This window comes from Rhineura floridana, chromosome 8 (assembly GCF_030035675.1).
Source record: "Rhineura floridana isolate rRhiFlo1 chromosome 8, rRhiFlo1.hap2, whole genome shotgun sequence".
NCBI lineage: Eukaryota > Metazoa > Chordata > Lepidosauria > Squamata > Rhineuridae > Rhineura > Rhineura floridana.
In genome coordinates this window covers 123,712,572-123,735,058 of record NC_084487.1, presented here as the reverse complement: position 1 = coordinate 123,735,058, position 22,487 = coordinate 123,712,572, and the positions used below count along the sequence as shown (strand labels likewise).

The 22,487-nt window shown below is 42.9% G+C and overlaps 1 protein-coding gene across 1 annotated transcript in view; it reads left to right on the top strand.

The window, feature by feature from the left end:
- The window catches only part of A4GALT (alpha 1,4-galactosyltransferase (P1PK blood group)), a 69,517-nt gene that overhangs the window by 19,266 nt on the left and 27,764 nt on the right, over positions 1 to 22,487 (top strand). The gene's annotated exons all lie outside the window — the stretch shown is intronic.

The window sequence follows — 22,487 nt, the reverse complement described above, 5'->3', positions numbered from 1 at the left end:
CTGGGTGCACATTCACCTTCACTATCTGGGGGTGGTGTAGATGAATGCGATACATTCCCTATAGGCTCCACATCCTGAGCTTGTGTAGACATGTGTGAACCTGAAGACCCTGCATCCTGTGGTGTTTGGAAATGTTTTAGAACTGCTGTGCCTAGAGAAGGAGTATTTTTACAGCCTTTTTTACCTGACTGCTTATGGCTTTTAGAGGCTGAGAGTGTTTTTTTAGCCATGCACAGTATTTTTTTAATCCTCCTTCTCCAGTACAGCTGGGACTGGGTTGGTTTGCTTTTCCTGAACCTTTTTTTGGGTTTACCGCCACCCCTTTGTACATGCTTAGCATTACTGTTAGCACAGCAGTGATACTGTTGTTGTTTTTTAATCTCTTTAAGAAGTGTTGTCATGGCTGGTGAATCAATACAGCCCTCTCTACAAAACTGATTTGCAGATGTTTGATACTGTTTGGCATTCATCATCATCATGCTAGCTTTTTTAAACATATTCTTAGCTTTTTTAACCATGTTCTCAATAGCTTCATATGTATTTGATACCAGTCTATACTGCTCAACACAATTATGTAGATCTTGCTCCTCAGGCCCCTGTGTGGGGATCCATAATTTTAGGGATCCTTGTGATGAATGTAGAGGGCTGTCACACCTTCTCTGTATAGGTTCTGGATCAGGAACAGCCTGGATCTCTATGTCTGTAACTTCAGCTGTTGGTGGTGGTTTGTTGTACACTGTGAGGAATAACAACCATATTAGCTCTTTTGATGGTTTCCTTATTGACCTTAAATGACCCCTACAACTTGAAATATCTTATTTACCTATACCATCTGAGGTCTGCGGTCCCTCTATGTGGTGCGTTTTCTTTGTTTTTTTAAGGAACGGTCCTGCCACCTCAATTTCCTGAACCCTGTTACCTACAGCCAGAAAACATATCCGCATTACACGCTTGAGAATTTTACTGAAATTAGAAAATGTTTCTTTTCATGGTCCTTTATCATACTATTATTTGAGATCCTGGAAGGGGTGGTGCTTATCTTTCTCTTCAGTTTAGAAACATAGCGATAGCTTGGACCTGGAGCTTCTGAAGATAAGGAATACATGTTGAGACCTGCCCCCTTGGAACCAATACATAGCATGACTAGGGTTTAGCAGCACATTCAGAAAAGATGGATAATCATACACTCATCATGGTTCAAAGCTCCTTAAATTTTGTTTGTGGGAGAACAGTACCTAAGATCCATCAATTCAAACCGGTCCTAGTTTTTGAAAATATTGCCCGCCCAATTCAAGAGGAGATTGAAGAAAAAATAGCCCCATTTTTGAACTCTCTTGAAATTAAATCTACAGAGGCAGCATGCAATACTTATGGCAGAGTGGTAGAATCAGTATTTGCTGATGGAAAATCAAATTGGGGTCGTCTTGTAACAACTCTTCTGTTTGGAGGTATTATCGCTAAAAAATTACAGATGTGTGGAGTTCCTCTGACACAAAGCAATGAGGATCAGCTTATACATTACATCACAGCCTACATCACAAGTACAAAATCAGAATGGATCTTGGAAAATGGAGGATGGGTGAGTATAACAAAAATATATTGTTCTTAAGTTTGAGAAATTAGCTGCCTTCAGCCATAACAATAAATACTCTCTATCTTTATTGCAGGAACACGGTTTTGTTAAGCATTTTGAGAGACCTTTCCACAATATGAAGATCAGAATCATGGACTTATTCAAGAATTACTATCCGCCGTTTTGGTTAATATTCCCTGTTTAATATATCCTGTATAATTTCTATCTGAGAAATAAATGTACAAGCCCCATAACATTCAGAAGGTCTCCTATAATTTATGCTCCGGACTTTAGACCTCGTGTCTGATTTCTTTATATAAACATGCATTAATTACCTTCAAACAGATTGGATAAATTTTGCTGCATTGTCTTTGATGCTTTCCCACCCTGAAGAACAGAATCTGTGGGGAAAAAGGGGGAAATTCTTCACGTGGGACCAGAAATAAACTATATGTTGCAAACTTGTCGAGAAAAAAAAGAGCTTACTTGCAGACATTCTCTTATGATGCTGGGGGCTTTTTTTCTATACTATATTTAAAAAGAAAAGTAAATTTAAACCATGTTATTGCAGCAGAGCGCTAACAGCCTCAAACTTTTTAAATTGTGCTAGGAAACTGTATATACTTGCAAATAATTGCTGTGGACTTTTCTATACAACATTTAAACTATATCATATTTATGAAATAAAACTATGTATCACAATAATGAAATAAACATTTACCTTCTAGAAGGTTAGAATGTGTTTGCAGAGAGAAGCAGCCTCTGCAGGGGAAAAAGAAATTTAAAATATGTATCATATTAACGAAATAAAACTATGTATCACAATAATGAAATAAACAGTTACCTTCTAGAAGATTAAAGTGTGTTTGCAGAGAGAAGCAGCCTCTGCAGGGGAAATTTTTTTAAAAGGGCTAGAAACAGCCACATGGCCTCAAACTTATTAAACAGTGCTAGAAAAACAATAGATGTTTAAACCATGCAACACATTAATGAAATAAACAGTTACCTTCTAGAAGATTAAATTGTTTATTTTAAAAAGATTTTTTAAAAAGGCTAGAAACAGCCACATGGCCTCAAACTTATTAAGTCATGCTAGAAAAACAATAGATGTTTAAACCATGCACCACATTAATGAAATAAACATTTTACCTTCTAGAAGATTAAGAATGTTTGCAGAGAGAGACAGCCTCTGTGGGGGGAAAAGTTTTTTAAAAAGAATTTTAAAAAGGGCTAGAAACAGCCACAGGGCCTCAAACTTATTAAATCGTGCTAGAAAAAACAATAGATGTTTAAACCATGCAACACATTAATGAAATAAACAATTACCTTCTAGAAGATTAAGAATGTTTGCAGAGAGAGACAGCCTCTGCGGGGGGAAAAGTTTTTTAAAAAGAATTTTAAAAAGGGCTAGAAGCAGCCACAGGGCCTCAAACTTATTAAATCGTGCTAGAAAAAACAATAGATGTTTAAACCATGCAACACATTAATGAAATAAACAATTACCTTCTAGAAGATTAAGAATGTTTGCAGAGAGAGACAGCCTCTGCGGGGGGAAAAGTTTTTTAAAAAGAATTTTAAAAAGGGCTAGAAACAGCCACAGGGCCTCAAACTTATTAAATCGTGCTAGAAAAACAATAGATGTTTAAACCATGCAACACATTAATGAAATAATCAATTACCTTCTAGAAGATTAAAGAGTGTTTGCAGAGAGAAACAGCCTCTGCGGGGAAAAAGAAATTTTAAAAAGTGCTAGAAATAGCCACATGGCCTCAAACTTATTAAATCGTGCTAGAAAAACAATAGATGGTACTCATGGATGCCAGGTAAAAGAAAGAAAGATCCTGAGCTGTGTAGGCCCTTTTATATCATCACGCCTAATGTATGCAGACTTTGGCTTTGTGATTGGTTTACACTACGCCCTGGAGAACTGCTATTTTTTTTACCTATAGAGAGCGTCCTGTATTGGCCGTTCCAATACCAGGTGATCTCCTCTAGAATCATATGACCATACCGTGTGGTCGCAGCCATTTTTTTCCTCCTGGCCCATGTGGTCACTGCCATTTTTTCTGGCCCATGCGGTCACTGTATGGCTGGCTATTTTCTAGGGTGCCATGCAAAAAACCATGTGTTTTACAAAAATAACCAGGGATAACTGCATCCTGAAAAAACAGGGTATCTTTGATCTGTGAATGGTTCCACAATATTACAGGTATGTTGCAAAGTGGCTCTTTTTTGTTGTTGTTAGGGGTTGGGGGGTTGGGGTGTTATAACTGAAGCTCTCTGGTAAGCCTGAATTTAACACAGTTCATTCAGATTATACAGTATAAAAGCCCTACATCTTACAAGCATGCTGCATGCAGGGGCAGCTTCTTTAGCTCACGGGTAACCCTATATTTTAGTTTTCAGAGATTTACCTAGAGGGATATAAATACAGATCCTGTACATTTATTCTGTTTAAACTGTAATCTCCCCAGTTTGAATTAAGACCTAGGAGAAGCTGACCATATAGGTTTAAAACCTAGGAAGCTGCTCATGGTCAGCATCCATTATATTTATTTACTTTTGGCATTAAAGCAGAAATGGTGAGGATGATTAACTCACCACCGTGAGGGCTGCCTAATTTAATCATTCATGTGTTCCACAGGAGGAGATTATTTACATCTTTATTTTAAAAAAGAAAGAAAAACACACTATGTTTCCAAAACAGCGTTTTATTCAGAAGATTCATTGAGAGATGTAAGAAAAGTTTTGTAACTTCTGTTCTTAATAACATTTAAAATGTGGCTTAGATATGACTGGTCAGTGTCTCTCAGTATCTTTTCAACAACTTTGACAGACTTCTGGGAACGGCCTACTCTTGTAACAAGGGTTAATACTGCATCAACAGTTGCTTGTGTTAGAACAAGACAATTCAGACTGTATGCTGCTAAGATAACAACATGGAGCACACTTTTAAAACAGATCTTTCCACATATAATTCTCAACATTCTAGAAAGGACAGGATTTGTCCAGGTCAGACAGTCATGTCTTTTCTGAGATGGGGCCTGAATTAGGCACCCCTCACAAGAATTATACATATTTTGCATTAAACATTGCTTCAAAATGGCATTCACAGTTGCTCTGACAATGCATTTCATTGCTGTCTTCTGTTTTCTTGGTAAAATATTGTCTGTTTCATGGGTTTGAATGCCAAGGATGCTTCTAAGGATGAGATGCCTGGGATGATTTCTTGGCAGATCTGCAGAGTTCTAAAGAAGAAAATAAAAAATTAGAAAAATCAAACACATACCTCTGTTTGTTTTTATAATACACATGCATATAATCCCACTACAAACCTGCATGTGAATGTTTTCTATTGATACCGTCTTGCACAGGGGTGTTGGACATGGCAGGGAGCTAGCTTCAGCAGAGTTTTCAGTTACTGAAGATCCCTAGAAAAGTAAGGACATGTTTTCACATTTTTTGCCTCTCCTATATTTTGGAGTTCTCCACGCATGTAGTTTACAATTAAATCTTACCGGCATTACAGCGTTATCTGTTGCAATGGCCTCCAACATGCTGTTCCACATTTGGCTGTTCTCTTCCTCTTTTAGCAGTTTAGTTGGTGAAAAACGTTCATCTTCATTAGAACTTGTGCTAATAAAGCGCTTTTGAGGGTTAGGCCTCTCTGCGGGTGGCGGCATAGTTAATTCCATAGGACTCAAAGGGGTGCTGGCAGCTTCCATGTTCGATCCTCAGAGCGTGTCTGGGCATGCAAAATTCACTTCTGTACCTGGTCTCTCCGTCCCCTCTCCTGATTGGTTAGGGATTCAAAACCTCCCCCTAATGGGTGACATAGCTGTAGAGGGGTTACTTATCCCTAATGGGCTGTTCTGGAGAGGTGGGGTGGAAATGGACCCCTTCGGGGTCCATTTCCGGCACCCTGATTTCCCCTAGGAGTTTTAAACCTCTTCAGATTGGTCCCCTGGCATCCACGTGCTCATAGAGGGGTCACATGCCCCTATAGGGAGCAGTCTGGAGAGGGGGTGGAAATGCACCCCTTTGGGGTGCATTTCCGGTACCCTGCTTTCACTTTTGGGTTTTAAACCTCTTCAGATTGGTCCCCTGGAGACCACGTGCTCATAGAGGGGTCACATGCCCCTGTAGGGACCAATCCAGGACCCCGTTTTGAGTAAAAATACACCCATTGGTCCAGCGAGGGCCACGTGCTCCTGGGGGGTCACAGGGCTACTGTTTCTGGGGTGCGGCATGAGGGCTGGGGCTTCTGGGGGACAGGATATCCAGTGAGGTCACCAGGGGAAACGGAAATCGCGGGTGGGCCTTCCGGGGGGGCCTTCCGGGGGGGCTTCCGCTGACGTCACCCGTCAAACTCAAAAGGGGCATGGCGTAGCGGTTTGATGTGAGGTGGTCTACTATTACTACTTAGGACAATGTAAACTAGGTAGGCACAAGTGGGACCTGCAATAAAATGCTGCAGTGTATTCATGTGACTTTTCAGGATCCATCCCTAAATGGACAATATCAATAGTGGGAGAGGTGTTTTTCTCCCCATCAAGCCAATCTTTCTCTTCTTCCCATCTTCAGTTTCCTTTTCTGCTATCTCTGTGTTCTTTAAGCTCTAGAAGGTCACATGTCCTTATCATGTTTTTTAAAATAATAATAATAATATATTTTAAACAACAGCAACATTATAAACTTGTATACTTCTGCATTTATATGGAGTCTCCCAAGTATGTACAAACCACTTCTGGATTTTTTGGGTGGCCCAGTCTTACTTCAAAACCGATGGGCATCCAGCCCATTCAAGTTCACTAACAGGGGGAGTGATAAATAAAAAAAGGATGTTTAGTCCATCAGATTACAGCGACGTGAAAATAAATTACTCTCTGTATATCACATTTAATTAAAAGAAATGCTGATTTCAGCATTCATGCCCTTATGGCTTAATTTTAATTTGTTTCCACCATGTACTTGCACCAAGGCAATTATATTTCCAAAGCACATCTCAACTATTATGATTGTATCTCTGGTGAACCATAAAGTAAAGCTAAGTTATTTTGTGTTGGGATGTTATTTGTGATCTGAGGCTGTTTTTCCACCGCGAAAGGAATTGCTGAAGAAGAGTGGAAATACTGAGCTCGATCCCAGTTTATTTTTCTTAATGGGGGGGGGGACCTTCACCATGAGTTGCTTGCCAAGGTCTGCCTGATTGAGCTTTGAGTCATTGCTGAAACTGGGCTCATTTGGTTCTGCTAAAGCATTCTTATTTACATGGGCCAGAATCCAGAGAACAACATGCCTAGTTTCCCATGCCAAAGGGGCCATTGAATCCATTTCTTGAACATCCTCCCCCCGTCGCCTGTCATGCCACACATCAAGTCACTTTTGAAACTGAGGAGATCAGTTTGTGATATGACATTAATGTGTGTGTCTCGTATTCAAGACACTTAAAAAAGGATTTAGATCCCACAGGCCAGGCATAAGCTGTTGGGTGTGCTTAAAGTGGCAGCTTGGATCCTGGACATATATCAGTCATCTTTTCTTTTCTTTTTAAAAATGCATTGCCTACACACAGATTATAACATCTTGATAGCTGTGTAAAATGGGCTAATTCACTTTTAACGGCAAATTCCATCTTGTCTATTGCTCTTAAAACCACTCTAGCTTTGAATATAGTTTGTCATTTTCTCTATGGCTTGACTGGTACTTTCAGTCAAGTATTCATTCATTAAGTAGATCATGTGGAAGGAAGGAAAGATGGAGGGGCAGCATAGTCGGGTACAGCTTGTAACAAGACGCAGAGATAATGGGCTCATTTACACGGGAGCTAAACCTTGTATTAAAGACGAAGCTTTTGCCATCATGATAGATTTGCACGGTTCACGCTTCTTACCTTCCATTCACACTGAATGGAAAGAATCAATCACACAGCTTCCTAATGACCACACCCTCTTAAGATCAAAATACTACTTTCCCTGGTTACCTTGGCAACCAAGCATGCTCAGTTTGTTCCAGAGTATGTTTCATTAAAAAAAGAAAAAACCCTGCGATTATTCACAATCCAGCTGAAATACAAATATTTGTTTGAATATTATGCTTTTTTGCACAAGTTAGAGGGAAAAGAAAAATAAAGCACCATTTGCGGCAGGCTTGCAGAACGGGAGCCAGCGGCCAAACCTTAAATGAAAGAAGGGAGGAGGAGGTAGTGGGTGTGGAGAGGTGAACTATAGACACAACCACCTAAAAACATGAGATCACAGCGTCTGCAAGCACTAGAGATACAAGTGGAGACATTTTTCCCTCCCCTTTTTAAAAGGATTGGGTTAGTATGGATTTATAGGGGGAAAACTGCGTGATAGCTTCTGTTTGCCAGTAACGTCATGTGAACCATGAGAATTAAAAGGGGCTGTGAGTAGCACTAAACCTCTGTGTGAATCAGCCTAATATCTGATATCACACTTGCTCATCGATTTCCTTCTCCAGCACAATCATTTAATTCTGTAGTGTTCTAACATTATTGTGAGGCGTTCCTAAGGAGATGATCTTGAAGACAACTTCTGCACAAACCTTTCTCTGCAATGTGCACATGAGGCGGATGTGGGGAATGTCCAGTGTCCTATACAAACTGTCTGGGTGTCCTAGAGCATGACACAGAATCTCCTGCATCATGTAGGAGCTGATGGCAGGTTCCAAGAAGGTAGGTGCTCCATAGTAGATAAGTCAGTGGGGAAACTATTTCCCTGCAAATAGAGAAGCACTAACTGAGCCAGGGTTCCCAGACACATATCTATGAGTGTTTTAAAAAAGCAAATTTGAATGCATGTATCTCTCCAAGTCTCCAACAGGTAAACTGGTGGAACAATTATATTTACTGCATAACTGTTGCCAGGGAGGGACAAATCTGTCAATTTTGGTTTCTATTTTTTCCAATCTTAAGTTCAGTTCTCCACATGTTTGCAATTTCCTCCCCCAAAAAGTTCTCGTGAAAATTCATCAGCATTTTAGTGTGAATCTCTCTTAGTAAACACATGTTGTAAAACAATTTTCTCTAATATAAGGCATTTTTGTATGTTATTTTCATTAATATATGCATTTTTATGGGCACTTTACCCTGGCATATGCACTTTTGACTTGGCTGGAGAACTGCATTGCAAAAATAAGAGAAGTGTGAATTTGGCAGGATGACTGTATTTCATTTCACTTCTTGTTTCAGAAAGTGCAACTTCGGGACATTTGCTTTTAAATGCAAACTGAATAGAATTTCTTCCCAATCCCTCACGGCCCTTGATTCTGACCCAGACAAATGCAGACAATGGGCAGGTGCTTCAGACTCCAGCCAGGATTTGTAGAGCCGCACAACTTGTTCCATATGTGTGGAGTTTATATTTCTGAAATAGCCACTTCCCCTCCGTGCCACACTGCAGACCACTTTTGACAACTGAGATGACTTTCAAAAGCAATTTGTTGGACGGGAAAGGGGGCAGCAGCTTAAGGGGGAGGATTAACAATTCCAGTACACATCCCAAGTCCTTGGGCACTACTTCTGGCTGAAGTATTGATTCCTCAAGTGCCTGAGTCAAGGCACGTTATGTGCTTTACACAAAGTGCAGTTATACAACTTAATTGTACATTCACACCAGATATTTATTCTACTATTATTCCACTTTAACCCGTCATGGCTTCCCTCAAAGAATCCCTGGAAGGGTAGTTCGTGAAAGATGCTGAGAGTTGTTAGAAGACCCCTATTTCCCTCATAGAATTATAGTTGTGCTTAAACAACCTTGAACGGAGTAAGGTTGGTATAAGAAATCATTATTAAATATGTCCTGGATTCAAAAACAGACTTGCTAATTTTGTCTGATTTTTAATTTTTTTTTTTTTAATAATGATAAAGGTCGCTAACAGTTGCATGGAAACCAACCGATTCACTTGGAAGGTGAATGAACAAACTACTGCACAGATGGCATTCATGTTTAATTACTGCAAAACTGTTGACCATCCCTAATGATTGATTTCAAAAATATTTTGTTTGTTTTTCTAATTTCTTTCAGTGCTCACTCTGTCCCTTTCTCCTTAGACAAGGGAAGGAGGTTAGGTTTACTGAATCCCCGCAACAAAAAGCCCTGAAGCGATTTTACAAGAATAAAAGACAAGAGTAAAAATATATAAGCACATTAAAAGCAATGTCAGAATAAAAGCATCCAATCGTTAGTGCTGCTGAAATGGGAAAACAAAAACATCTTTGCCCGGTGCCAAAACGACGACAAAGTTGGCATCAGGTGAGACTCCCTGAGGATTGGGAGCTAGTACTGAAAAGGCGTGTCCTCCATTGCCACCCTCTAGACCTCCCTTGGAGGTGGCATGCAGAGAAAGATCTCAGATGACAATCTCAGGGTCTGCACAGATTCATATGAGAAGCTTCTTGGTTCGGCAGAAGATCAGGTAGGAAGGTATGAGAATGTGTGTGCGTATGTAGTGGAAGGTCCACTCAGCAGCTTCCCTGGGCACTTCTTTTTTTGTTCCTCAGAGTGTCCATCCCTTGCCTCCCTCTTCCATGTTCTCTGTCTTCCTTCCCTCACATTTGGCTGGCCACATAGTTCCTTTCCTTTCCTTCTGTTCCTGCATGCTACAGCTACAGCCTTTAATCACGTCCCACTCCATGCATGCCTATATGCCGTGCATGCAGGGTGCTGCTGCCTCTAGTGATTGTCCAACCAAACAGCTGCTAAGGGCCTCCTGAAAGTGGCTAGAGGCCCACAAGTGGTTGCCAGCCCACAGTTTTGACAAACGCAAGGCTAGATTAAAGAAGGCTTTTATACTAGGAAACTCCTGGAATAATAGCACATTCACCAAAACAGAAAGGATAACTGAAAATGTAGCAATTACAGCCCAGTTTCACATCACAGCTGGAACTATCTGCCCAATTTATTATTATTATTGTTTATTTCTACCCCACCTTTTGGCCAAAAGGCCCTCAAGGCAGCTTACAAAAAACAAATATATAAAAATACCTCAATACATCAATAAAATACATCAATACATCAAAATACATCAAAATACATCAATAAAACAATACAATTTACAGTAGCCAATACATAAATAAATAAATGTGGGTGAGAAGAAGGATGGGCACGAAGAAGTCCAAAAGAATGGATCTTGAGGGAAAGATCTTTCTCCATGAAGACTGAGATGATGGATTAGCGCCGCAATGCTACTCAGAGTGGATTTTAGTCCAGCCACCACTGACTGCCCCAACCCAAGTTATCCAATGGCACCAGTCTCCCTGCTCCGGGCTCGCTCCTTGGCAGCTGCGGCAGTGGCTGCTGCGGCTTCCCCTCCGGCTCCTGTGGCTCTTCCTGCCCTGCCGGCGAGTTTATTTCCATGAGTTTAGTTACTTGTCACCTAAAATATTTTCAGCAGCTTCTGAAAGACTGGGAAAAGTAGCTCCTCCATACATGTCAATGAAACAGGCTTTGTTCATAATGGATGACAGACCGTGTGAAACTGCTTAAAGATCTCAAGGAATAGGCTGAGAAGAGGAGAGGACCAGAGTGGGCGGTTTATTTTTCTACACTTCACAATTTTGACACCCCATTAGCTTTTGTGAATCAAATCACATTATTGTATTCTTCACCGATATCAAGAGTGGCCTTGCATGTAGATGGTCCCAGGATTCAGTCTCCAGGTAGGGCTGAGAAAAGCCCCTGTCTGAAAACCTGGACAGCCACTACCAGTTGGAGGAGCAAACACTGAGCTAGACAGACGAATAGTCTGACTTGGTATAAGGCAGCCTGTCATGTTCACTAATTGTAATGGCACATACAGCATGATTAAGTGGATCACGCTTAGCCACACTCAATGCTGCCAGAGAGGAAAGAGTCTTGGAGAAACCATGCCCTTTTAAACCTTGAGAGGTCAGGAATTGACTAAGTAATAGGGAAGATACATGAAGGATAAGAGCATTGTTTGTTTTAAAACATCTACATCGCTAGATGAAGTCTTCTACTTGTTGAATTTCTGGTTGTTGACGTGAATAAACTTGAACTAAAATGGGGCTGGAGGGGATTTAAGGGAATTTTGTGGCTCTGTAAGACAAGAGAACAACTGCAAGCAGCAGACAAAAACTATTCACAGAATTCAAAATAAACTTATGTTTAAATAGGATTATACTTCCATCAGTGCAATATCATTTACATTGACAGAGGCTGGGTAAGGGTAATGCATCTCAATAAACTTTTGCATTGTATACTATAGAAGTGCTGTGTTATTTTAGCAGTGTGTAACTCACAGTGCTGATGGATCTAAATATCAGCTTTGTATAAGAAGGCAGCTAAAGTATTGTACATTACGTTCACGAGCTTGCAATATGGGAAGTACATGGGGAAATGTAATTTTATTTCTATTCTGTGAGACTTTTATAATCTAATAAATCGGGGCTGCAGAGGTCAAGGAAAAAATAATTGGAAGAGTGCATGCTATTCAGGAAGTGTAGTGTATCTTGAAAGGCTACAGAGAAAGTGTAATGGAAATTGTATCACTAGTGAAATGTAATGTAAGTGCATTGTTAGAATGTATTGTTTGATTTTTGGAAGGCTGAGAGGCAAGTGCAATAGAAATTATATAATTGACAAAATGCAGTACGGAGCACTCCTGTTCAGGGTTCCAACCAGGCACGACCTCTTTCAGGATATTCTATTCCATTCCTCCTTCTCCTTGTTCTTTACACACAAAGCCCAATTCTGTGGCCATTGTTATGTTCAGTCCCCATTGCACTGATTTTGGGTTCTTCCCCTTAGAGTTTTTCTTCTTCTTCTGTTACTGAAAATCTTGAGGGTTTGCTGAAGCTTGCCAATCTCTCTCTCTCTTGTGCATGGCTACATAAGGATCCACGTTCAGAGAAGGAATTTGCTGAGTGAAATTAACAGCACAATCTTGTGCATGTCTGCTCTGATGTAACTGCCTGAAATCCGATACACATCTACCTTGGAGGGCATTCCAATGAATTCAGTGGGGCTTACTTCTGAGTAGACATGTATAGGATTGCATTGTTACTCTGAAGTGTGTAGAGGATTGCAGCCTAAGGCAACCTATGGAAATGGATGGTGGCTATTTAACTCTGAAACTCCCAATGAAAGTGTTTTCAGAAGTTAGGATAGTGCAAATATGGGAAGATACAAAGAAGGAAATGTGGGTGGGTGAATGGGTGGGAATAAAATGTCAAAGCTGTGTGAAGGAATAACAACAATGATTGAAGGTTGTTCAACAGAACCTAGATAAACTGCATAAGAATTTATTGAATGCAAGGTGTTATTTGCAGAGGTCGTTAAGTGCAAAGAATTACCATAAGTATAGTACTTCATATAGGGAAACTAGGAGAATCTTGATAATCAGTGTAGAAAAGTAATTATAAAGACCAAAACACTGAAGGAAAAGTTAGTGGGCAAAGATCTGGCGATTTATTTTGAAGAACATTTTATTGGGGCATAGTAGGTTCAATATACAATAAAACTCTTTTGATAAACCCTGCAGGCTGCAGAGTAAACTTGGATGCAGCAAAAAAGAAAAATGTGGTGACATTGGTAAATACATGGACAAGTATTGATGAGTATAGACACACTTGACTTCAGGTAGATGATTCATAGGTACAGATCTTATCTGATCAATGACCCTAACATGGCAAAAAAGAATGTAAGAAGCTGTTACTCCAGAATTGACTATTTTCGATATCTTTAGTGTTATGTTCTAGGGTTAATAGTAGTGCAATAGGAAATTTCCTTTTGTCTTATGATTGTCCAATTGAGAAGGAGCTAGAGGTCTCTGATGAAAAAATGCAGAGAATGTGGAAGTTAAATAAACTCCTATTGGGATTTAATGTCACATTATAAGACAGAGTTACAAGTTTTTTTAAAAAAAATATTAGCTCCAGAAGACCATTATGGGAAATGCATTTACCAGAAGACAGCTCATCTGTCTTTTCTCCCTATTTTAATAATAAGAAACAAAGTAGGTAATGGATGCTCCAGCTAGGGGAAGCCAGCACATTCGAAAAACAACACAACCAATTACATCAATCTGCAATGATAGATTGCTGACATTGTTAAGAAAATGGGTAGATGCTGTAGATCTTACATGCTAAGCAAAGATACGTGAAAGGAGAAAAGCCAGGGAAGTTACTAGCATATAGGCAAAGCAATTAAACAAACAAACATAAAGGGGAAAAGCATACCACCAGTAAAAAGCTGTGATAACAAAGAGATTATGAAGACCTTTGTGAAATGCACTTCCAACAAATTTTTAAAAAATCAAAGGGCTGGTTTGTTTTTAAGTACACTTTAATCTTTGAAAGAAACTGAAGAGGGTAAGCTGTATTTAGAAACAGCTTTGCAACAGGAGAAAGCTGTATCTGCACTAAAAGGATTAAAAACATGTAAAACCAGGCCCTGGTAGGTTTCTATCCAAATATTATTCACTATAGGCAAAAAACCTTGTGGTTTAAGAATGTACCTATAGCCCACAGATATTTCTACCAAACTTTAAAAAGCAGGGAAATTGGGCAGCTATAGTGAATGCACCAGGGGAGCAGGAGACCTGAACTCCTCTCTGAGATATTGGACTGCCCTACAAAGTTGTCAAAATGCAAACACAATTTGGGTTGGTCTTTCACAGCCCAATCCACTTGCTGTGTAGCTTGGAAGAATTTGGTGACATGTGCCTCTGAAGCAGAAACAGCCTGCAAGGTAGCCCAAACACAAGCAAGTGCTTCTTTTTCAATAGCTGAATATTTCCTCTCAGCCTCAATAAGTGTTCTTGATGTAAATGCCACAGTCCTTTCAGTATTATCCCCATGAAGTGGGGTAGGTACAACTCCTAGTCCATAATCAGAAGCATCTGATGTCACAATTACAGGTAATGCAGGATTAAATAATACAAGTGCAGGACCATTAACAGTCAGGTCTTTCACTTTCTCAAAACTGACTTCTGCAGCTGCTATCCAAATCAAACCTGAAGTTCCTCATAACAATTCTTGAAGAGGTTCCACAACCGATGCATAATTTGGAATAATTTTGGCATACCATGACCCAAAAAGGAACACAATCTGCATTTTGTATAGAGATATTTGCATAACTCTAGGAACAGGTGCCTCTAGGATTGCTAACAGATTCCTTTATGGAATCAATCCATCTCTTGTTTGGCCTTCCTCTTTTTCTACTCCCTTCTGTTTTTCCCAGCATCATTATCTTTTCTAATGAATCATGTCTTCTCATTATGTGTCCAAAGTATGATAACCTCAGTTTCATCATTTTAGCTTCTAGTGATAGTTCTGGTTTCATTTTATTTGGCTTTTTCGCAGTCCATGGTATCCGCAAAGCTCTCCTCCAACACCACATTTCAAATGAATTGATTTTTCTCTTATCCGTTTTTTTTCACTGTCCAACTTTCACATCCATACATAGAGATCAGGAATACCATGGTCTGAATGATCCTGACTTTAGTGTTCAGTGATACATGTTTGCATTTGAGGACCTTTTCTAGTTCTCTCATAGCTGTCCTCCCCAGTCCTAGCCTTCTCTGATTTCTTGACTATTGTCTCCATTTTGGTTAATGACTGTGCCAAGGTATTGATAATCCTTGACAAGTTCAATGTCCTCATGGTCAACTGTAAAGTTACATAAATCTTCTGTTGTCATTACTTTAGTCTTCTTGACATTCAGCTGTAGTCCTGCTTTTGTGCTTTCCTCTTTAACTTTCATCAGCATTCGTTTCAGATCATTACTGGTTTCTGCTAGTAGTATGGTATCGTCTGCATAAATTATTGATATTTCTCCCTCCAGTTTTCACACCTCTTTCATCTTGGTCCAATCCTGCTTTCCGCATGATATGTTCTGCGTGTAGATTAAATAAATAGGGTGATAAAATACACCCCAGTCTCACACCCTTTCCTATTGGGAACCAATCGGTTTCTCCATATTCTGTCCTTAAATTAGCCTCTTGTCCATAGAATAGGTTGTGCATCAGGACAATCAGATGCTGTGGCACCCCCATTTCTTTTAAAGCATTCCATAGTTTTTCATGATCTACACAGTCAAAGGCTTTGCTGTAATCTATAAAGCACAAGGGCCAGAGTTCACTTTAACAGATGCCAAGATACATGTTTTGTGTCTTGCGCACTGCCCTGTATTTTTAGCATGGCAGTTTATGTCAGTTCACAAGCATGGTCATGATACTGCTTTCCAAATGTTCCAAATTCAGTGCAAAACAAACAAGCAAACATCACATTCGGAATAGAACATACTGAGCAAGTTTATGCCAAAGAAAGATTTCTGCTTCTGCTTTCCTTGCTTACACTGAGTACAAAACCTGAATTTCCTTCATGTTAACAGTTTCATGTCTTAAAAACAGATTTAGAAATGTTCCTGAAGAAAAGCAGTGGTTTTCAAACTATGTTTTTCAGGGAATCTCTGCAATGGAGGAGATAGGCCCTAATTCATAGCAAAAAATGCAAACGATTATTGTGAATTTAGGATTTTTTATTTCCTTTTTTCTAACCCCAAGGATATGATAGAGCTAAATTAATATTGATGCAACAGCATAGGGATACTGAAATGTAATGACAATTGGCTGGGATCGAGGCCTTCCAATCTGCTCTGGATCCTTGTCCATCTTGGCTAGTGAAGGCTAGCAGGACTGGTACCACCGGCTGGGCCAAGGAGGTGATAAATGCCTCCTTGAGTGAGGGAGTAGTCCCTAGTAGCCTCAAGGAGGCAGTAGTAAGACCTCTTTTAAAGAAACCTTCCTTAGACCCAGATAACTTGAACAATTATAGACCGGTGGCGAATGTCCCCTTTTTGGGCAAGGTTCTGGAGCGGGTGGTTGCCGGTCAGCTCCAGGTGCTCTTGGATGAGACTGATTATCTGGATCCGTTTCAATCTGGTTTTAGGCCTGGTTTTGGCACTGAAACAGCCTTGGTCACCCTGTATGATGACCTTTGTCGGGAGAGGGACAGAGGGAGTGTGACTCTGTTGATTCTCCTTGATCTCTCAGCGGCATTTGATAGCATCGACCATGGTATCCTTCTGGGGAGACTCGCGGAGTTGGGAGTTGGAGGCACTGCTTGGCAGTGGTTCCGCTCCTACTTGGCGGATCGTCGCCAGAAGGTAGTACTTGGGGAACATTGCTCGACACCTTGGAATCTCCATTGTGGAGTCCCTCAGGGGTCGGTTTTGTCCCCCATGCTTTTCAACATCTACATGCAGCCTCTGGGTGCCGTCATCAGGAGTTTTGGAGTGCGTTGTCACCAGTACGCTGATGACACGCAGCTCTATTTCTCCTTTTCATCTGCTACAGGTGAGTCTGTGGATGTGCTGAATCATTGCCTGACCGCGATAATGGACTGGATGAGAGCTAATAAACTGAGACTCAATCCAGACAAGACTGAGGCACTGTTGGTGAGTGCCTTCCCTGCCCAGACAGTGGATGCTTATCCTGTTCTAGATGGGGTTACACTCCCCCTGAAGGAACAGGTTTGTAGTCTGGGGGTTCTTTTCGATCCTTCCTTGTCTCTTGAGGCGCAAGTGGCCTCGGTGGCAAGGAATGCCTTCTACCATCTTCGGTTGGTAGCCCAGCTACGCCCCTATCTTGACAGGGATGACCTCGCCCCAGTTGTTCATGCTCTGGTAACTTCTAGGCTGGATTACTGTAATGCGTTCTACATAGGGCTGCCCTTGAAGACAGTTCGGAAGCTTCAGCTAGTGCAAAACGCAGCAGCCAGACTGCTGACGGGAACTAGCCGGTCAGCGCATATTACACCTGTTCTGGCCCGTTTGCACTGGCTACCCATTTGTTACCAAGCCAGATTCAAGGTGCTGGTTTTGACCTATAAAGCCTTACACGGCGTGGGACCGCAATATCTTGTGGAACGCCTCTCCCACTATGAACCTACCCGGTCACTTCGCTCAGCATCTAAGGCCCTCCTCCGGGTACCAACCCATCAGGAAGCCCAGAGGACAGTTACTCGATCTAGGGCCTTTTCTGTAGTGGCCCCCGAACTGTGGAATAGCCTCCCTGAAGAAATACGCCTGGCGCCGACGCTTTTATCTTTCCGGAGCCAGGTTAAGACCTGGCTATGCTCCCAGCCATTTTAACCGTTTAATGTTATAATTTTAATTTTTTTATTTTTGTTGCTGTTTGTGTTTATTGCTGTAGGTTGTTTTTATTGTTATATTCTGTATTTTAACCTTTTTGTACACCGCCCAGAGAGCTATTCGCTATGGGCGGTCTATAAATGAAACAAACAAAAACAATCTAATGTTTTATGTCTTTTTTATTCTGCCCCAAAGTGTCTGGCTGATCTTCCAAACATTAAAATGAGAATAGCATTCACTTGGGCAAGTTTAAATGTCCTTCCTTTGGCACATTAGGCAGGGCGACTGGGGGGTAAGAAGGACAGAGTTTGCATCTGTAACCCTCTGTTGATTGAAGATGTTGTACATATATTTCTGGAATGTCCTATTTATCATGATCTTAGGGTTAAATATATTTGCCCTCTGTTGAATTTGCTGAAGGAGTGGTTGTCTTTTGTAAAAGTGTGCTTTTTATTGTCTGATGCAGATAAATATGTATCTTTCAGAACTGCCAAATTCCTTGTTAATGTTTTGCAGATCCATGCTGTGAAGTTTAAGGATTGTATGGGAAAAGCATTTAACTCTATTGTTTTAGACTTTTCTATTGTTTTAGACTTGTGCAGTGCCTAGTTCTATCATTGCTAATTTTTGTAATGGTTGGATCAATTCATAATTATGTATAATGGCTAATTGCTATTATACAATAAACATGTACTATGCTCTTATCAGGGGTTCCTTAATAAGAGGATCCAGGGCTGGCATGAAATGTTGGCAGGGCAGGGCATTTGCCCAGGACCCACGCCCCAATGGGGTGAGTGGATGGACTGACCAGAGCCACCTGGATGTGCTTCTCCTCTTTACCATTGCAACCTGCTTGTGTACCTGCCTTTCCCTTTGGCCCAGACAATGGTGGTAGTGAGGAGGAACAATAGATAATAATAATAATAATAAATTTTATTTCTGAGTCGCCTATCTGGCCGAATTAACGGCCACTCTAGGCGACGCACATAAAAGGATAAAATGCAACATATAAATACAGCATAAACCAGAAACCTCAACTATAATTAATCTAAAACCACCCACAACTGTAACAAGATAAAACTAGTCCACCCCAGGAGGCCTGTATGCCTGCCTGAATAGCCAGGTTTTCAAGGCTCGGCAGAAACTTGGCAGGGAGGAAGCGTGGTGAAGATCATAGGGCAGGGAGTTCCAGAGGGTGGGGGCCACAATAAAAAATGCCCTCTCTCTGGTCCGCACCAGCCTAGCTGTTTTAACTGGCGGGACCGAGAGAAGGTCTTGTGAGGCTGATCTCATCAGGCGGCATATTTGGTGATGCTGGAGGCGCTCCTTCAGATAAACTGGGCCAAAACCGTATAGGGCTTTAAAGGTTAATACCAACACCTTGAATTGGGCCCGGTAAACGACTGGTAACCAGTGTAGATCTTCTAACACCGGAGTGATGTGATCACGGCGACGGCTGTTCTTAATCAAACGTGCCGCCACATTCTGTACCAGTTGTAATTTCCGGACCGTTTTCAAGGGTAACCCAACATAAAGCGCATTACAGTAGTCTAAGCGAGAGGAGACCAGGGCATGTACCACCCGTGGGAGCAGATGGACAGGAAGGTAGGGTCGCAGCCTCTGTATTAGATGTAGTTGATACCAAGCTGCCCGGCTCACTGCCAATACCTGAGCCTCCATGGACAGCTGGGAGTCAAGAATGACCCCGAGGCTGCAGACCTGGTCCTTCAGGGGCAATCTTACCCCATTTAACACCAGGTCAATATCTCCTAACCTTCTCTTATCTCCCACGAGCAGCACCTCGGTCTTGTCGGGATTCAGTTTCAGCTATTACCTCCCATCCATTCACTTACAGACTCCAGGCACTTGGAAATGGTATCTACAGCCAACTCTGGTGAGGACTTGAAAGAGAGATAGAGCTGGGTGTCATCAGCATATTGGTGACACTGCAACCCAAATCTCCTGATGATGGCTCCCAGCGGCTTTACATAGATGTTAAATAGCATGGGGGAGAGGATAGAACCCTGTGGCACACCACAGTTGAGAGGCCAAGGGTCTGAAACCTCATCTCCCAATGCTACCCATTGATGCCTGTCTGAGAGATAGGAACGGAACCACCGTAGAACAGTGCCCCCTATTCCTAATTCCTCCAGGCGGTCTAAAAGGATACTGTGGTCGACGGTATCGAAAGCTGCTGAGAGATCCAGAAGGACGAGGAAAGCACATTCTCCCCTATCCAACGCCCTCCTTAAATCATCCACCAGAGCAACCAAGGCTGTTTCAGTTCCATGTCCAGTCCTGAAGCCCAATTGGAATGGATCTAGATAATCTGCTTCATCCAAGTGTGTCTGTAACTGTTTGGCCACCACTCGCTCAATCACCTTGCCCAAGAATGGTAAATTAGAGACTGGGCGAAAGTTGTTTAACTCTTGGAGATCCAAGGAGGACTTTTTCAGAATGGGTTTTATTACCGCCTCCTTGAGGGCTGATGGCATTGCACCTTCTTCCAAGGAAGTATTCACCACTGCCTTGATCCCTTCGCTCAGTCTCTCTTTGCAGCCCATGATGAGCCATGTGGGGCAAGGATCAAACAGACAGGTGGTCGGCCTCACAGTAGAGAACACCTTGTCCGCTTCCTCAGAGGGAAGAGGCTGAAACCGATCCCACCGGACCAGGATGCAACTGGCCGACTCTGGCCCACTTCCTGTATCCACGGCATACGGAATCGTGCTCTTCAGGCGCTCAATTTTATCAGCAAAGTGTTTGGCAAATGCGTCACAGGAGGTTTTAAAATATTCCAAGGGTTCCTGCGCAGCTGGACCGACCAGACTACGGACCACTTGGAACAACCTCCTGGGACGACACTCTGCAGATGCAATAGAGGCAGCAAAGAAATCCCTCTTTGTTGCCTTTGTTGCCACTTGGTAGGCAGCTATTGCTGCTCTCACCCATGTCCGATCGTCTTCAGAGCGAGATTTCCGCCACCGGCGCTCTAGTCATCTCACCTCCTGTCTCAGACCCCGCAACCGTGGTGTATACCAGGGTGCAATCTGAGTTCTATTCAGGGGGAGAGGACGTTTCGGAGCCACCCGGTCTATTGCCCCGGTGATCTCCCTATTCCACTCCATCACCAGGGTTTCGACCGGACAACCTTCAGACAACTCCAGATCTCCCAGCGCATTCAGGAATCCCTTAGGCTCCATCAGGCGCCTGGGGTGGACCATCCTAATAGGTCCCTGTCCCCTGCGGAGGGTGTGTGGCATTGAGAGATCTATACTTACCAGATAGTGATCTGACCATGACACGGGGTTAGAAAAAACAGCCCCCATTTTCAGAGCACTTCCTCCCCCTCCAGAGACAAACACAAGGTCAAGAGCATGACCGGCTAAATGGGTGGGCTCAGTGTTACTAAGGTGCAGTTCCCAGGAAGTCATGGTTTCCAAGAAATCCCGAGGCGCTCCTATGAGAGCTGCCTCGGCATGCAGGTTGAAGTCCCCCAAAACCAGAAGGCTGGGGGAAAGAACCCGCACACCCGAGACAACCTCGAGCACCTCAGCCAGGGAGTCTGCTGTGCAGCAGGGTGGGCGGTGCACAAGCAGAATCCCTAAACTGCCCTTTGGGCCCAACCTCCAGTACATGCAATCAACAAACTTGGTCTCATGGAGAGGGGGTCTGGCAAAGATCAAAGACTCCCGATAGATGACTGCCACTCACCCTCCCCGCCTACCAACCCTCGGCTGCTGCGCGTACCGGAAACCAGCTGGACACATGGCCTCAAGAACAGGAGCTGAGGCCTCATCCAGCCAGGTTTCTGTGATACACACCAGGTCTGCGTTCTCATCCACGATCATGTCATGGATGAGTGCTGTTTTCTGTACCACAGACCTGGCATTACATAACAGCAGTCGAAGGTTGGATGGAGTCGTGCATCCCCCAGTTGTCTTCTGGCTATGAGCAGGCCCAGAACAAGGAACGGATATAATGCATCTATCCCTTGTTCCCCTAATCTGGCGTGGCCTGCCACCTGCACCTTCCCAGCATCTGCCGCCTAGCCTCTTAATATCGTGGCTTCCCACCCTCCCCACCGTAACCCTCTCTGATATGCACATGTCCCCCTCCCTGCCTGATACTTAGGCCAATCCCCCCACCCCAAACAAGTCAGCGTAAATTGTTTCCGCCTTTCTTGCTGCGTCAGCAATAGGCTGTTCGTCTCCTGTCGCGCCTAGGCCTCCAGCACGGCTTCTGGCCTTCATCGCCTTCCCAGTGTGTCCAATGAGTCCCTCTCCTCATCAGGGTTGCAATGTTTTGTTGGCCTCCTCCCCTCGTAGGTCCTGTTCTTCCGGAGCAGCTGGGGTGGCTGTCGAAGGGAGCGCCGCATCACACTGAGAGTACCCTGGACTCTCTCCCCCTCTCTCCCCTCTCTCCCCCATGCACAAACCACAGAGGGACAAGCAGGCCGTGCGAGTAGCGCCCCGGCCCACCGCTCCACGCCCTCAGCTCATCAGCTTCCACATCCAGGGAAACGCCGTCCCAGCGCAGAGACATCAGGGCGCCTACCGGGCCGATGTCATCACAGGCCGCACCTGATCTCTGGCCGCTCTCCGCGGCGCTCTCCACAGTGTTTCCTGGCCTCTCTCCGCGGCGCTTTCCATGGCGCCTCCCAGTCGCCACCGTCGTTCTTGCCGCAATGCCGCACGCCGCACGCTGGGCCAAGGCAGGGAAGATGTCACTGCCTGCTTGCTCCTTGTTTGTTCTCTGCTACCACCTTCTTG